Source organism: Macadamia integrifolia, chromosome 2, assembly GCF_013358625.1.
Source record: "Macadamia integrifolia cultivar HAES 741 chromosome 2, SCU_Mint_v3, whole genome shotgun sequence".
Classification (NCBI taxonomy): Eukaryota; Viridiplantae; Streptophyta; class Magnoliopsida; order Proteales; family Proteaceae; genus Macadamia; species Macadamia integrifolia.
The window spans coordinates 20,131,898-20,149,037 of NC_056558.1; positions in this window are offsets into that span (position 1 = coordinate 20,131,898).

Genomic DNA, 17,140 nt, shown 5'->3' on the forward strand with positions numbered 1-17,140 from the left:
GTGGGAGTTGCATGAATGTGGTCGCCAAGAGCATTGTTGCTCGAATGATCCTTAAACCTGAACCCCACCCCATGTCTTATAAGGTTGCATGAGTAGATTAGTCCACCATCCCCATTAATCTAAGGTTTCTAGTTCCCCTACACTTTACAGGATATGAGGATTGAGTGTGGTGTGATGTTCTAGAGATGGATGCTTCCCACATCATCCTAGGTAGACCTTGGTTATATGACTAGGATGTCACCAATTATGGGAAGTCTAGTATCTATGTCTTTAAGTTCAAAGGGAAGAAAATTAGGCTGACCCTCAGTGCCCCTAAGGAAGTTAAGGTTCCAGAACACAAGGGAAGTACATCCAAACACATCCCACCAAAACACTCAACATTTTGGACCAACAACAATTTGAAGGAGAGTATCAAGAATCAGGGGTGATTTATGCTTTAGTTGCCATACAGAGTAATATCGATAGGTCACGCTTATTTACTGCGGCTCCTAGAGAAGTACAACCATTGTTGAAGAAATTTGAGAGGCTATTCCTGGAAGAGCTACCTGATGAGTTACCGCCCATGCGTGACATCCAACATGCTATTGGCTTAGTTTCAGGGTCCTCTCTCTCGAACTTACCCCATTACCAAATGAATCCCAAAGAGCACGCCGAACTCAGGCGGCAAGTGGATGAATTGTTACAGAAGGGATTCATTAGGGAAAGCCTTAGCCCGTGTGTAGTATCTGTCTTGCTCATGCCAAAGAAAGATGGCACTTGGACTATGTGTGTTGATAGTAGAGCCATCAATAAGATCACAGTCAAGTATAGGTTCCCTATCCCTAGGCTTGATGACATATTGAATATGAAGGCCAAATCATCGATCTTTTCGAAGATTGATCTCAAGAGCGGGTACCACCAAATTTAGGTTAGGCCTGGAGATGAGTGGAAGATAGCATTCAAGACGAAGGATGGCCTTTTTGAGTGGTTAGTTAAGCCTTTTGGCTTGTCAAATGCACCTAGCACTTTCATGAGGATAATGAATCAAGTGCTTCAACCATTCATTGGCAAGTTCCTAGTGGTTTACTTTGATGATATCCTCATCTATAGTAAAACCCCGTCTTCCCACTTGGATCACTTACAGAAGGTTTTTCATGTGCTCTTACAAGAGAAACTCTATGTCAACCTTAAGAAGTGCACCTTCATGAGTGATCAAGTCATCTTCCTAGGATTTGTTATGTCAACTCAGGGAGTATCTATCCTAAGAAAGTGAGGGCAGTTGTAGAGTGGTTTGAGCCAACTAATGTCCATGAGGTATGAAGCTTTTATGTCTTAGCCACTTTCTATAGGAGATTCATTTACCGGTTTAGTTCCATTATGTCTCCTATTATAGATTGCATGAAAAAGGAGTTTCAATGTACTAAAATGCTACGAAGGTCTTTAATGAGATTAAAAAGCTTATAATCGAGGCCCAAGTCCTGCACCTCCTAGATTTCTCTAAGGTCTTCGAAATGAATTGTGATGCATTTGGTATTGGAATAAGTGGTGTCTTAGGATAAGAAGAATACCATGTTACCTACTTTAGCGAGAAGCTCAATGAAGTTATGCAACGATATTCCATTTACGATAAAGAATTTTATGCGATTATCTAGTCATTGCCCTATTGGCGACATTACCTTCTACCGTAAGAATTCGTACTTTTCTCTGACCAACAGGCTCTGAGGAACCTGAGTGCCCAAAAGAAACTTAACCAGAGACATGCCAAGTGGGTCAAGTTTCTCCAAGAGTACACTTTTGTGCTCAAGCACAAACCTGGTGCTGAGAACACCACTGCAGATGCCCTTAGCCGGGTAAACAAGTTCCTCAGTCGCACCAATGCTAGGAGTCGAGCTAGTGTGTTACTCCAAGCAATGAGTATAGAGGTTATAGGATTTGAGTAAGTCAAGGACTAATACCCCACTTGTCCTGATTTTAGTGAGTCGTTCACTTCCTTGAGTGACGGCAATCCTTTCAGTCGCTCAGACTACCTATTTAGGGAGGGATTTCTTTTTAAAGGAAGCAAGTTGTGCATTCTCAAGACCTCACTCCGAGATTTTTTGATCTGAGAATTACACGCTGAGGGCATTGCCAGCCATTTCGGTCGAGATAAGACCATTACCCTTATAGAGGATCGATTCTTTTTGTCACACCCCGTTCACACAGAATCGGACCGGTGACCCGGTTAACTCCGGTTAACCCCAAACCTGCTAGGATAATCTGATACAGTACCCAACCACAACATACACACATCTAAGATAAACGTTCAAAAGTTCAGCGGAAGACTTAATTTACCTGTAAATACCCCCAATATACTTGATACCCAAATTGTAGTATATAGATAAATATATGTGGGCCCGCAGGCATGATATTTACACAAAAAGAATAACAATTCATGTATCAAGTACACAAAAAGGGGTCATCAAAAGAATCAAAAAGTAAAAGCCTGTACGACATCAATACTGTGGTTCCGTAGCATAGCCCTCGCACGTGCAATCCGTATCGTGCTCATATTCCTCAGGGACCCACCAATCATCTTCGGAGAATTCAACTGTGGGGCCCGACCCTTGATCTTCGGGCTGGTGACCTGCAAAATCATCTAAAAGAGGTGCGCACGTGGGATGAGCTCACTAGCTCAGTAAGTGAAAAGAAGGACCACATAACAATCCACACAACAATCACAACCATATGCACTATATGCTATGCAATTTATTTTAAATCACATCCACCTAAACAACATTACTAAGTCTTGGGTTTAGTGCTACTACAACCACTGTGCGCGTATACTCCGGGTACGAGCCGTGAACTCCATCCCGCGATATGCCCATAGGGCAGTCGGAGAAGGCCCACCGTGAGTATTCGAAAAAATAAAGCATATCGACTACCGGCTCTCAACATAAAAGTAAATGAAAGGAAGTAAATGTGCTAACTCCAGCAATTTAAAAACAGTACGATTGGCCCTCTTGAATATACCACCGAGGTTGCTGACTGTTCTAATGACTAGCCGGGCGTATGTCTAACCGCCACAGTGACCCGACAACCGCGACCACTGCTTCCCCCCAAATGGTAACCCAACACCTCAACCCCTGTTGGGAAGGGTCGTAGCATGGGAAGATGATAATCCTAAACCATATGCTCCTTTATGACATAGTATGATTGCATAGTGCCACCGCGTCCCATTCCACGGGCCACCAATGCACTCGTTTCCAAGCCGACTACAACATCTAGTCTAATAATGCACCATGCACAATGATCCTATTATTCATCACATAAGCACATCATCATTTAGCATTTAAAAAGTAAAACACAACACATATGTCATATTCATATAAGGATGGCCAAGCTACACATAGTTTGCATGATGACATGGCTAGTCTAGATACAATTGAATGAATGCCAAACAAGCCTTAAAATAAGGCCAAACGTCCTCTCCTCGCTTACTTGTTGTGCACAAAGACTCACGCCTGGCACGGGTGAGATCCGGCGTGAGAAACGTAAATTTTGGTGAACCTATCATAAATGAATGGGGTTAGTATTTCACCACTTTGGAGTCAAAACTAACAAGATTTGATGACAAAATTAGGTTTAGAATCATAAAAGAAGGTTGAGCGTCCGTTTTGGGTCCATTCGGACACAAAAATCACGTTAGGGGCCTCTCGGGTGGGTCGGACAGCCCACCTGTCAAGGCCCACCGATCATCTCAGGTGGACGAGTTAGCCCACCGATCGACCCATCGGTCATGACCGGCAGGTAGGTCGGCCCGCTGGTCGGGCCCGAGGGCCGATCATGACCTGCGGGTAGGTCTGCCCACTGGTCGGCCCCGAGGACCTGCCCTCTCAGGCGGGTGCCCTCAAGTGGGCTGTGCAGCCCACTGGTCTCAGCCCACCTGAGAGGGTGGAAAAAATACGTTTTTTGTTGAAACTTTTCCCAACCTTTGAGAAATCAAATGGGGCTTTTCTAATCACATTTTTCACACATTCAAGGTCTTATAAGATGATTCTAGCCTAAATCTAAGTTAGATTTAAGGATTGAGAAGCCATCTAACCTTCTTTGCTCAAGAACTCTATCAAAACCCCAAAAATCACTTCCTTGCTGAAGAATCACCAATGCTTCTCCAACCTTACAAACACTTCTTCAAATCCTTCAAAATCAACACATAGACTATCCATTAAACCTTAGATTCATCATCTCAAGGGGGATTTATAAGATCTCAAGGAACTCTTCCCAAATCAAGGGTTTTACTTGGGTTTGGTGAAAGTTTAAGAAACATAGGCTTTGCTCACCTCCAATCATAGATCTCGTGTTGGGGATCACTCTTCCGGCGTCGGAATGGAAAGATCGAACCTTGGCGCCGCTTAAATCCCTTTCTTCTTCCTCTTCCTTCCCTTTTCCTCTTCTCCGTTCTCTTTTTCCCTTCTTTTCTCTCTCCTCTTTACTCTTCTCACCAAACTCCTTAATGTAATAAATGAGAAAATGAAAAACACAATAATGCTATTTATACTTTCTAAAACAACTAGTAACTATATGGGTGGGTCACTCAGGTGGGCGGATGCGCCCACCTGTGACCGCCCACCTGAGGGCCGAAAATGGGCCAACAAGTGGGTTTTTGATGGAATTCAACTCTCGGCATAAGGTATATTATACGTATGCACTTTAGGATATGGTTACTTACCAGCATTACCCGTACATGGTCTTATGATATGTGCATGTGCACGGCTTGGATACACCCGTCTCCTCTGGCAACTTGGACTTATCTAGCCAACCCGTGTTCAAAGTCACCCTTGCCATCATGGTCCATAAGGAACCCGCCTTAGCCCTCTCTAGTTCGGGTCCTGCATGGTTAAATCGGGTCAACCGTGTAATTAGACCGGGTTTTAAAAGTAGGGTATCACATTTACCCCCCCTTTTTGAAAATTTCATCCTCGAAATCGGCGTACCTGGTTGTTCAAAAAGATGAGGATACTTGGCTTGGATTTCATCATCTTTCTCCCAAGATGCCTCTTTAAGTGAATGATTTGCCCATCGCACCTTCACGAAGGAAATGAAACGGTTGAAGGGTTTTCACTTTTCGGTCCAAGATTTCAGCTGGCTGCTCTATATAGGTCATATTAGCTTCTAGATATTCTGGTTCCACGGGTAATACATGCGATGGATCATGAACGTATTGCTTCAGCATGGATACATGGAATACGTTATGAACATTCCCGAGGGAAGGTGGCAGAGCAAGCATGTAGGCTACTGAGCCGACCCGAGCTAAGATCTCAAATGGGCCAATGTATCTCGGGCTCAACTTACCCTTTCTATGAAATCTTTGCAACCCTTTAGTAGGGGAAATCTTGAGAAACACCTTTTCTCTTGCTTGAAACTCAATGTCTTTCCTGCGATTGTCTGCATAGCTCTTTTGACGTGACTGAGCTGCCTTAATCCTTTCTCGAATAACATCGACCTTGTCACAAGTCATTTGTATCATTTCAGGTCCTAACATTCGGTGTTCTCCTACCTCATTCCAATACAGAGGAGTTTTACACTTCCTACCATATAATGCCTCATATGGAGCCATCCCAATTGTAACTTGGTAACTGTTGTTATAGGCAAACTCCATAAGGGGTATATATTCTTCCCAACTACCAAATATTTCCATTGCACATGCCCTGAGCATGTCCTCTATTATCTGTATGGTTCACTCCGACTGACCATCAGTCTGTGGGTGGAAAGCAGTACTCAAATTCAACTGCGATCCCAAAGCATGCGGGAAGCTTTTCCAAAACCTGGAGGTGAACCTTAAGTCCCTATCTGACACGATGCTCACTGGCACTCCATGCAAGCGTACTATGTTATCCATATAAAGTTGTGCTAACTTGGCCATAGAGAACTTGGTCTTGATGGGAATGAAATGAGCAGTCTTAGTAAGCCAGTCAACTATCACCCATATCGCATCCATCCCCTTAGGTGTGCATGGTAGTCCGATGACAAAGTCCATTGTAATCTTATCCCACTTCTAGTCTGGTACTGGGAGTGGTTGAAGAGTACCATAAGGTCAATGCCTCTCAGCTTTTACTTTTTGGCATGTAGGACAAGTCGCCACATACAGGGCTATGGTGATTCTCATGCTAGACCACCAGTAATTTTGTTTAAGGTCTTTATACATCTTTGTACTTCCTGGGTGGAGTGAGTACTCGGAGCTATGTGCTTCCCGCACTATCTTGTCTTGTATATCCAAATCATCGGGCACACACAACCTACCTCGAAACAATAATGCCCCATCGCTAGCTAAAACAAAATCAGGGTCGTTCATTGTTTGATCTTGAATCTTAACTCTGATCCATTGCAATTCAAGATCCAAAGGTTGTTTCAGTATCACCTCTTGCCTAATAGACGGATGCACCTGTAGAGCCGCCAGTGATACAGTCAACCATTTAAGGTTTTCTAGTTGATGTTCAAGCTCTAAGGTTGCTGCTTCATATAAGAGGGCTTCATCCATTAGCGTCGCCTCTTGTACGAGTGGTGGGCTGATTGCTAAGTATGAGAGTGACACAGTCTGTGCCTTCCAACTCAACACATCTGCCACTACATTAGCCTTGCTGGGATGATACTGAATGTCGCAGTCATAATCCTTCATGAGCTCAAGCCATCTCCTCTGCCTCATATTCAAATCTTTTTGGGTGAAAAAGTACTTAAGGCTTTTGTGATAACTGTATATCTCGCACTTCTCCCCATACAAATAATGTCGCCAAATCTTTAGGGCAAAAATGACTGTGGCTAGTTCCAAGTCATGAGTGGGGTAGTTCTTCTCATATTCCTTTAGTTGTCGGGATGCATATGCTATTACCTTACCGCGTTGCATGAGAATACAACCCAACCCAACCTTAGAAGTGTCAGTGTAGACTGTCATTCCACCTGTGCCTTCAGGGATGGTCAACACAGGGGCCGACACCAACCTCTTCTTCAATTCCTGAAAACTCTTCTCACATTCCTCTACCCATTCAAATTTCACACCCTTTTTGGTTAACTTAGTCATTGGTGTTGAGATCCGAGCAAAATTCTCAATGAAACGCCGGTAGTACCTAGCCAAACCTAAGAAACTTCTAATTTCAGTAACATTCTTAGGGCTTTCCCATTCTACTACTGCTTTCACCTTATCAGGATCCACCTCGATTCTGGTCTCAGACACTACGTGTCCCAGGAATCCAACTTGCTCAAGCCAAAATTCACATTTACTGTATTTGGCAAACAATTTTTGTTCTCTCAGCCTCTATAACACCATCCTCAGGTGTTGAGTGTGCTCCTCTTCTATCTTAGAGTAGATCAAGATGTCATCAATAAAAATAATTACCCATTTATCAAGGACATCGTGAAATTCTCGATTCATTAAATCCATGAATGCTGCCGGTGCATTGGTTAACCCAAAAGATAACACTAGGAACTCATAGTGACCATACCGAGTCCTGAACGCAGTCTTGGGTATGTCGCCGCTCTTTATCTTGAGCTGATAATCGCTTGATCTAAGGTCTATCTTTGAAAATACCTTTGCACCTTGTAGTTTTGTCAAACAAGTCATCAGTGCGTGGCAATGGATACCGGTTCTTAATGGTTAGCTTATTCAATTCCCGGTAATCGATGCACATACGCAAGCTGCCATCCTTCTTCTTGATAAACAATACTGGGGCATCCCAAGGTGAAACACTTGGGCGAATAAATCCCTTCTCTAACAATTCTTTCAACTGCATCTGTAACTCCTTCAATTCGGCTGGTGCCATCCTGTATGGAGCTTTAGACACTGGAGCTACTCCAGGAATCAAGTCTATGGCAAATTCTAACTCTCTATCAGGCGGTAGATGCATCAGATCATCTGGAAAGACATCGGAAAATTCTTTAACCACCTTTACCTCTTCTAGAGGTGTAACCTTTGCATCAACATCAAGTACCGATGCTAAGTTACCTTGACATCCACTTTCCAACAACTTTACCGTTTGAAGAGCAGAGACAAGGACCTTTCTAGCCCACTTCATTTTATCTGCTTGGTATACCAATTCCTTTCCTTCATCTACTGTCACCCTAATTAATTTTTCAGCACACATCATATTAGCTCGATGGGCAGACAACCAATCCATGCCCAGTATAACGTCAAAATTTTGTATGTTGAACTTAATGAGTTGTGCATCCAATTTCTTTCCACTGATTTCCACTGGGCACGGCCCATACACCTCCTTCAACTGTGTAACTTTACCGGTAGGCATACTAACAATCATCCCATGATCTAGTGTCCTGGGTGACATACCAAGTTTCTTAGCAAATCTCTTAGATATGAATGAATGTGTAGCTCCTGAATTAAACAAGACATAGGCTAGTATGCCCGATATAGGTAGAACACCTAGTGCAACAATGCATATAAGTACAGCAGGTCATCAATATTTAACATAAGGAAAATCTTAAATAAAAATGTACCTGCTACCACTTCCGTGCTGGCCTGAGCTTCCTCAGCTGATAGGGCATACATTCTTCCTTGTGGTTGGTTCCCCCGAGTTAAGGGAGGTCGGTACGCAGAGGGCTGATTGGAGGGTTAGGCTGGTCTGACCCGACAGTCTTTAGCATAATGCCCATAGGAGTGGCAATTAAAGCAACGGATCTGTGACACCAAAACTGGGGCGGGGCCCCTTTGTACCTGACTTGCTGTAGATAGAGGTCAAGGTGGCCTTGTGACTGTAGGCACCATACTAGTGTTTGGGCAAAAAGATGTAGGGCCCGAACCACCAGCTGGTCGAGGAAGGTAGCCAGATGGCATATAGGGCTGTCTATATGTAGGCCCAGAACTAAAAGACTCACGGTATACCTTGGATGAGTTGCCCATGTCTGGAAATGGATTAGTCTTCTTCCATAATCCAGATGTGAGGGACAATTCTCCCTTCTGATTGTCTTCCATGGTTTTAGCCTTTTGCACAATCTGGCCATAATCTGTCAAATCTAAGACCTCGAGCCCTGACCCAATAGATGCCTTTAATCCCTTTAGAAATCTTGCAGCCTTTTCTTTAGCTGACCTCATATACCTAGGGGCAAAATGGAACAAGCTTTCAAACTGCTGCTGATACTCAAGGATAGTCTTATTCCCTTGAGTTAAGGCCATGAATTCTGTCTCTTTACGGTCTCTGAAGCTACGAGGGTAATGGTTGGCCAAAAACAACTCCTTGAACTGCTCCCAGGTGGGTTCCGGATGTGCGACCAACAATATAGGCTTAGAGGCTTGCCACCAAGAGTTGGCTTCGTTCTTGAGTTGCAACCCTGCACAAATAAGCTTCTGTGCCTCAGTGTACTCAATCATCTCAAATATATTTTCCAGCTCTTGGATCCACTGGTCTGGCTCTAGAGGATCACTTCCCACCTTAGAGAATACAGGTGGCAAATTCTTCTTAAAGAATTCCACTACCCTTGACGTATTATTCGTCGGGGGGTAATTGGGTGCATACGCCGTATAGTAAGGGTATGGAGGGGGCACCATATATGGAGGAGTGCTGAGTGGCTGAATTGGAGGTGTAACTCCAGCTTGTGGCCCAATGCTAGACCCTACAGGTGGGTCTTGTGGAGTAAGTATCCGGGGATGTTGACTGGGTTGAGAAATGTCTAACTGTTGCTGTACAGCAGCCATAAATGCCTGCTGCTGCTGAAGCATTTGTTGCTGGAAGGCTTGTTTTGATTGTTGGATTATGGTTGCAACATCACCCAGAGTGATGACCGGTGGAGGATCTGGAAGTGTAGTCACAGGTCCTTTGTGCCACACCCTGATCAAAGGTTTCTGGGGGTCGTGAGAGTGGGGTTTACCCCACAGAGTGGGACCTTCTAGGATTTGGTGGTCGACCGACCGGGCAAGGACCACGTGAGGTACCTCGTGTATTGTTACCGGATCTAGTACGTACCATCGTGTCCTTGCACCTGGAACATATCATACACAAACATTGGTTAAGTACCTTAGAATTTACATCGACACATAAATCATATGCCAACACACGGGTATTATAGTGTACGATGTCTTGCAACTAGCCACAACTTAATCCCGAAAATATGGTGCTAGTGCTTCAACAATTTGGACAATGGTCCCATTCGACCATATGGTGCTAGCCACACACCCCTTTTTTATATCATATATATATGTAGTAATATCTCCACCCCCCTTTTTTTTGTATTTTCTCCCAACCGACGGGCTGCCACCGGTGGGCTGCCCATCGGCGGGCAGCTCGGGTCGGCCCACCGGTCCGACCCGAGATGGAATACGCAGGGGCTTTTAAGCCCCTGTTTCTCCTTTTTCTCCCACTTCTTCCCCTTTTTTAACTCAGGCGATTTTTTTGGGAGGTTCTTGGCACGTCCACTCGCGATCTCACTCAACGATTCCGCGGATTTTGGAAGATCCAAACTCCTCCACTCTCAAGTAAGTCTCTTCTCCATTTCTCTTCTTGGAACATGTATTTTAGAGGTTGAATCCATGTATACTCCCCAAATCTTGATTTTTTTCATGTTTCTTTCCATAGAACAATCATTCCATGAGAATATGATACTCTCTTTGTGCTTCATTCATAGTTTTGGGCTTTACCATCAAATCTATGAGAGAAAAACCCCAAACCGTGCCCTAATTTTTCAAATTTGGGGTTTTCTTCTATCTCTACCATTTTCTCCCCAACTAACAACTCAATGAAATTCCTCATCTTTGATTTGCACTTACAATGTTGGAGAGATCATGGAAATTCGTACATGCTAGAAATCCCATCTCTTTCTCATGAAAATCCATCTCTTTTGTGTTGGGTTCCTTGGAAAAAAAATTTCTGGGTTTCTATGATTCTCTTCACATCATTCCATGCTTGTGAACAACCTTGAATCACTTATTCCTTGCACCACAATGTCATAATAGAAGATTTCCTTGCATAACTTGATTGTATAATGATAGGCATTTCCTTCATGGACATGTAAGCTTCAAGCTTTACACTATTATGGGACTTCTCATTTTCTTAGATTGAAATTGCACATTGAGATTTGGGGTTTTCCATCATTTCTCTCTTGCCGTGCTTTATACACCTTTGTTACGTTTCTATTTGCAATGTGCTAGTGGATATCATGTTTTGGGGGCTTCCTCCCTCATCATTTCTCCATGCTTTATGCACTTCTCTTTCTATCATAATCCACACTATATGTTTAGGTGCATTTACATGTGCTTGCTCACCCATCTATCTATTTTCTTTGTTATTCCTCATCCTTACTTATCATTATCTCTCTTCTTTTCTTACTAGGATGCCTTCTCGCAAGGGCAAGGAACCCGGATCCTCTTCCACTTGGCGTAGGGCCACAACTTCCAAGCGGAAGAGTGTAGGGACTAGTTCCCCAGCCCTTCGTACAAGGTGACAAGGACATGCCCCCATCGATCCTTTAGACTATGATGAGGGACTCTTCCGAAGTTTGGAGGCGGCAACCAACTGGAAGGCCTTTCTAAAGAGGTCTGTGATGATGGAGAAGACCGTGGTAATCAGTGATTTCCACAAGATTCAACTTCATAAGAGATTTACTGCACTGGGTTGGCAGTCTATCCTTAACATCGATCGTCCATGCTATGAACAACTGGTTCGAAGATTCTACTGCAACTTGGAGGTCTCTTACCAGTATGGGGAGTATTCAATCACTAGCATGGTGAAGGGGGTGAACATTCACTTGATCGTGGACACCCTTGCTAGTATTCTGGACATGTCGTCAGTTGGGCATCAATTCTATAGTCCCCTAAGGAGTAAGCCCGTGGGCCCATCCTTAAGTTTGGAGACACAGGACCACATTTACAAGACCATTTGTGGTAGCAAGGAGCGTCTGGATTCTGAGACGACATTTTACCCAGAGGTTCGTGTATTTGCTTGCTTGGTTCAGTTCAATTTACTCCCCAGAGGAGGTCACCAGAACCAAGTAGGCTTCATGGCGGCCTACATAGCCTTCTGCATCTACAAGGCCTTGGAGGGAGGTTCCGAGCACTTATGCTTTTCCTACATTATACTTAAGACCATGGAGCATCATACCTCAGACCCCGAGGACAGAGGTTTCCCATATGGTAGGATCCTCACCTGGATCTTTGAGTTCTTTGGGGTGGATTTGAGTGGTGAGGAGGGAAAGACTCCGGCGGACAAATTCGACAGGGGAAACCTATTGAGGATGGATCTCCAAGCTCTTATGGATGTACCTCAGAGAGCAGGAGCTCAAAGAGGCAGGGATAGGACGAATGCCCATAGGGAGGATGTTCCCATGGAGGAGGATACTAGTGAGGAGGATGAGGATTATGCTCCTCAGTTTGAGGAAGAGGACTTTCGAGACGAGGATAACATCGAGGAGGAGCCTCTTGATTCGAGAGGTGTTGATCCTGACTTTGCGAGGGCTGCAGGCCCACAGCATAGAGCCCCACCACCTGAGAATGGTGCATTTGACTTTGAAAGTATGACGACTGCTATGAGGGCCTTGAAAGATGGGCAAGATCAGCTACTGAGAAGACTAGATGAGAGTGCTCCTAGAGAGGAAAACATCTTAGAAAGGTAGGCTACCTTAGAGAGTTCCTTCCTAAGATTGGGCTAGGACTTGGACACAACGGCCAATGCCATTTTAGCAGATTTTTTTCGACTCCGAAGGGATGTACAATTAGTGAACTCAAGGTTTGATTACTACGATAGTTGGCTCAATGTTAGATCGAGGCCTAGGAGGGATGGAGTAGTAGAGTTAGACGATGACGAGGGTCTCTGAGAACTTAGCTCGCCCGTCTACATCAGCTCTTCACTTGTCTTCATGTTGTTTATATTATATATATATATATATATTTTTTTTTTCTTTGTTATACTTTTCTCTGTAATTGGACTTGCTTGTGGGGTGTTATGTTTGTTGTTGGTGACTTGTGGTTAGCTTTGTATGCTTGATAACTTATTGTAATTTAGTTGTAGCATCATTAGTTAGCCTCTATCCATTATGCTTATTGGTATATATATATATATGTTGTCCATCAGGTGCTTGTGTGTGAAAAATTTTGGAAATCTTATTTTAGCATCGTTATGCTGCCAAAATTTTCTTAAATTCGTACTCGATGGGTTATGAAATCAAATAACAAATCTTTTATTTATTCCCAGTAAACCTTCTCTAATGCATGCCATGAAATGCAATAATTAAATGCAACCATTTTTTTTCTTGGGCTTTTAACTCTTTAAAGTTTTTACATTTACCAAATCCCATTTCCTATTATAGATTCTATAGGGTCTAAATGGTATGCTATGAGTGAATAGAGCATCACGCTCTGATACCACCGTTGTCACACCCCGTTCACACATAATCGGACCGGTGATCAGGTTAACTCTAGTTAACCCAAACCTGCCAGGATCATCTGATATAGTACCCAACCACAACATACACACATCTAAGATAAATGTTTAAAAGTTTAGCGGAAGACTTAATTTACTTGTAAATACCCCCAATATACTTGATATCCAAAATTGTAGTATATAAATAAATACATGTGGGCCCACAGGTATGATATTTACACAAAAAGAGTAACAATTCACGTATCAAGTACATAGAAAGGGGTCATTAAAAGAGTCAAAAAGTAAAAGTCTGTACGGCATCAATACTGCAGTTTCGCAGCACAGCCCTCGCATGTGCAATCCGTACTGTTCCCATATTCCTCGGGGACCCACCAATCGTCTTCGAGGAATTCAACTGTGGGGCCCAACCCTTGATCTTCAGGCTGGTGACCTGTAAAATCATCTAAAAGAGATGCGCACGTGGGATGAGCTCACTAGCTCAGTAAGTGAAAAGAAGGACCACACAACAATCCACACAACAATCACATCCATATGCACTACATGCTATGCAGTTCATTTTAAACCTCATCCACCTAAACATTACTAAGTCTTTGGTTTAGTGCTACTACAACCACAGTGTGCGTATACTCTGGGTACGAGCCACTAACTCCATCCCGCAATACGCCCATAGGGCTGTTGGAGAAGGCCCACCGTGAGTACTCAGAAAAGTAAAGCATGCCGACTACCAGCTCTCAACACAAAAGTAAATACAAAAAGAAAAGGTGCTGACTCCAGCAATTTAAAAGCAGTACGATTGACCCTCTTAAATATACCACCGAGGTTTTCGACTATCCTAATGACTAGCCGGGCGTATGTCTAACTGCCACAGTGATCCGACAACCGTGACCACTGCTTCCCCCCAAATGATAACCCAACACCTCAACCCCTGTTGGGAAGGGTCATAGCACGGGAAGATGATAATCCTAAACCGCATACTCCTATATGACATAGTACAATTATATAGTACCACGCGTCCCATTCCACAGGCCACCAATGCACTTGTTTCCAAGCTAACTACGGCATCTAGTCTAATAATGCACCATGCACAATGATCCCATCATTCATCACATAAGCACATCATCATTTAGCATTTAGAAAGTAAAACACAACACGCATGTCATATTCATATGAGGATGCCTAAGCTACACATAGTTTGCATGATGACATGGCTAGTCTAGATATAATTGAATGAATGCCAAATAAGCCTTAAAATAAGGCCAAACGTCCTCTCCCCACTTACTTGTCATGTACAAAGACTCACGCCCGGTACGGGTGAGATCCGGTACGAGAAACGTAAATTTTGGTGAACCTATCATAAGTGAATGGGGTTAGTATTTTACCACTTTGGGGTCAAAACTAACAAGATTTGATGACAAAATCAGGTTTAGAATCATAAAATAAGGTTGCACATCCGTTTTGGGTCCATTCGGACACAAAAATCACATTAGGGGCCTCTCAGGTGGGTCAGACAGCCCACCTGTCACGGCCCACCGGTCATCTCAGGTGGGTGGGTCGGCCCATCGATCGACCCACCGATCATGACCGGTGGGTAGGCCGACCCATCGGTTGGCCCACCGGTCGGCCTGTCGGTCGGCCCATCGGTCATGACCAATGGGTAGCTCGGTCCACCGGTCGACCCATCGATCGACCCATCGATTGGCCCTAAGGGCCTGCCCTCTCTGGCTGGTGCCCTCAGGCGGGCTGTGCGGCCCACCGGTCTTAGCCCACCTGAGGGCAAAAAAATGTATTTCTCACTTAAACTTTCCCCAACCTTTGGGGAATCAAATTTCCAATCACATTTTCCACACATTCAAGGTCTTATAAGATGATTTTAGCCTAGATCTAAGTTAGATTTAAGGATTGAGAAGCCATCTAACCTTCTTTGCTCAAGAACTCTATCAAAACCCCAAAAATCATTTCCTTCCTCAAGAATCACCAATGCTTCTCCAACCTTGCAAGTACTTCTTCAAATCCTTCAAAATCAACACATAGACTATCCATTAAACCTTAGATTCATCATCTCAAGAGGGATTTACAAGATCTCAAGGAACTCTTCCCAAATCAAGGGTTTTACTTGGGTTTGGTGAAAGTTTAAGAAACATAGCCTTTACTCACCTCCAATCGTAGATCTCGTGCTGGGGATCACTCTTCCGACGTCGAAATGGGAAGATCGAACCTTGGCGCCACTTAAATCCCTTTCTTCTTCCTCTTCCTTCCCTTTTCCTCTTCTCCGTTCTCTTTTTTTCCCTTCTTTTCTCTCTCCTCTTTACTCTTCTCACCAAACTCCTTAATGTAATAAATGAGAAAATGAAAAACACAATAATGTTATTTATACTTTCTAAAATAACTAGTAACTACATGGGTGGGTCACTCAGGTGGGCGGATGCACCCACCTGTGACCGCCCATCTGAGGGCCGAAAATGGGCCAACAAGTGGGTTTTTGATGGAATTCGACTCTCGGCATAAGGTATATTATACGTATACACTTTAGGATACGGCTACTTACTAGCATTACCTGTACATGGCCGTATGATATGTGCACATACACGGGTTGGGTACACCCGTCTCCTCTGGCACTAACTCGGACTTGTCTAGCCGACCTATGTTCAGAGTCACCCTTGCCATCATGGTCCATAAGGAACCCACCTCAACCCTCTCTGGTTCGGGTCCTGCATGGTTAAAATGGGTCAACCGTATAATTAGACCGGGTTTAAAAAGTAGGGTTTCACACTATCGGAGATGAAGAATAAGAGGTATGTCAAACTCAACCTGAATCCTTAATATAGGACTCTAATAAGGAACTTCAAGAAGCCTTCAAGGCCTTATATGAAGAAAGTCTCAAATTAGAGTCTGATAAGAATGAACTTGAAAAAGAGGTTGACGCACTCAATGAGAGAGTGGATGCACTAACCTCAAAGGTGAATGAACTAGTGAAAGAAAACTTCAAGTTGAACTCCACCTTTTGCACCTTCACCGAAGGGAAAAGGAACCTTGACAATCTTCTTGGATCTCAAAAGAAAGGTCCAAATGAAAGAGAAGGACTGGGTTACAATGGACAAAATCCATCTAGGAGAAAAGAAAAACAAAGTGAGAATCCAAGAATGGGTGACCAAAGAAACCAACCATCCACCTCTTACATCAAACGTGGTTTTTGCAAAAAGATAGGACATTCCATAAACTAGTGTCATTCTAGGAAAAGAAAGAACCCCAACTCTCAAACTAAGAGACCGAGAGTTAGCCATGCCTACTACTACGTGCCCTTAAGAAGGTAATATAGGTCTCAAGAAGACTCTAGACCTATGCCTAGGTATAGAAAATCCCAACCTCAAAGAGAATACTCTATTGAGAGACCCCAAAGACAATACCAAGGATATGAGAACTACCCTTAGAAGACTTATAGACCACAAGGGAAATACCAAAACCAAGGATCCTACAGACCTCAAAGATACTATACTCCTAAAAAAATGGATCTTATGAACCTCAGAGGATCCAAAGAAACCCAAAGTCATCCCAAAGGCAGAACCAAAGACCTAAAAGGCGCAAAACCATTTGAGTTCCAGTAGGAAAGTTTGACACTAACAATGATGGACCCATGAGATTATAGGGACCAATGTAGGAATAAATTTCTGTTATAGGTTTGCTTGAAGAATAAGGTGGAAGCCGAATGGGTAATCGACAGTGGATGCTCCAAACGCATGACATCTAACAAGAACCTATTCTTAAGCTTACGGGACTACGACAGAGGATGGGCCTCCTTTGGAGATGACAGC